Source organism: Carlito syrichta, unplaced genomic scaffold (assembly GCF_000164805.1).
Source record: "Carlito syrichta isolate Samal-C Ts95f unplaced genomic scaffold, Tarsius_syrichta-2.0.1 Scaffold131914, whole genome shotgun sequence".
NCBI classification, from domain to species: Eukaryota; Metazoa; Chordata; class Mammalia; order Primates; family Tarsiidae; genus Carlito; species Carlito syrichta.
This window is the reverse complement of record NW_007076010.1, coordinates 1-1773: the sequence shown is the minus strand read 5'-3', so window position 1 is coordinate 1773 and position 1773 is coordinate 1. Positions and strand designations below refer to the sequence as shown.

General features: G+C 36.6%; 1 pseudogene; it reads right to left on the bottom strand.

Annotated features, from left to right (window-relative positions):
• Nucleotides 1-1731, bottom strand: part of LOC103250728 — a 3641-nt pseudogene extending 1910 nt beyond the window's left edge.
• Between the last annotated feature and the right edge of the window lie 42 nt (nt 1732-1773).

The following is a 1773-nucleotide window of genomic DNA, read 5'->3' as shown; positions in this document are numbered from 1 at the left end:
GCCTGGGCAACTTGGCGAGACCTCATCTCTACAATAAATCAAAAAATTAGCTGGGTGTGGTAGCGTGCACCTGTAGTTCCAGCTACTTGGAAGGCTGAGGTGGAGAGATTGCTGGAGTCCAGCAGGCGGAGGCTGCGGTGGCTGGGAGCAGACACTGCACTCCAGTTTGGGCAACAGAGGGAGACTCCAACTCAAAAAAAAAAAAAATTACCTGTGGCTCACACCTATAATCCCAGTACTTTGGGAGGTTAAGGTGAGAGGATTGCCTGAGCCCATGGGTTCAAGACCAGCCTGGGCAACTTGGTTAGACCTCATCTCTCCAATAAATCAAAAAATTAGCCACGTGTGGTGGCATGTGCCTGTAGTTCTAGCTACTTGGAAGGCTGAGGTGGAAGGATTGCTTGAGTGCAGCAGGTCGAGGCTGCGGTGGCCATGAGCATGCCACTGCACTCCGCCTGGGCAACAGAGTGAGACTCTAACTCAAAAAATACAGAAATAAATAAAATTACTTGCGAAATTGTGATCAAGTAGATTGTGCTTGCATATCTAGACAGTGGGAAGTGGGGAGTTAAAAGAGGATTATTTAGGACAAGCTCTCTTGATAGCAAGAGTCTACCTAGGCAAAACCACTCGAAAATACTCCCATGAGTCATAAATACCTAAACAGACTCATTTTTACTAAAAAAAAAAAAAAAAAAATGTTTAATTATGATCCAAACTAAATGTATATGTTAAAATGTGCCTAAATTCTTACCAAACATCAGGAAGTCATATCTCTTCTTTATTATCTTTTCTTCTTGAGTTTCTGCTATGACAAACTTATAGGAAAGAAAACATGTGTAAAGTCCAGACAAAGGCTCCAGAAAATCTTTCACCATCAGCTTTCCGGTTTTAGTTATACTTATTCGATTATTTGCTAAACAGAGTAGTAAATTACTTGATTATTTAACATATAATGATTCAAGCATTATTTCATGAAATTGGGGTTACAAGAAATACAAAAATTTTAAAAACTGACTTCAAGAATCCAGCAAAATCTTAATTTTGTCATCTTACTCTGTGGGAAACCACATGAGAGGACACTTTAGAAATATATTTTGGAAAACACTTCTTATCTACAGGGTGCCTGAATGAAACGTCATTGTACACCTACCCTTAACTGTACCCCACAAAACCATAATAAAAACTACTGATTAATGAAAAAAAAAAAAAAAAAAAAGAAATATATTTTGGTTTTCATTGACTTATTTCTTGGCATCTAGTTTCAGCTGCTTCATGCCAATAATTCAGTAAATTAGATCACATTGCCCTGCGGTGCTATACAATTTTTCAAATAAGACAAAAACTAATAATGCTTATGTGCCAAGGCAATCTTCTAACATCATGAAAAGTTACATATTAGATATTTCATTTCTTGGTGCTACAAGGACCTGCTTTAGGTTTCATAAATACTTTTGAATAAAACAGCTCTGGCAAGTAGTGCACAAAAATTACTGCTTCATTTTTTGCATAAGGAGAAAAAGTATAGAATGAGATAGGACAGGATTTGTCTAAGTATGGAACAAGTGAAACTGCCATTAAAATTAAATTTCTATTTGTTCTTTCCAATAAACAATAGTGTTTTGCTAAAAATAAGTTCACATTATTTTAAAAGAACATATGAAAATCAAATTTGCCTGTTAACGTGTTTTCATTAGGCCCAATCCATTAGTAGGTGGGATGTACCATTTTTTTTTTTTTTTTTTTGAGTTGGAGTCTCACTCTGTCCCCAGA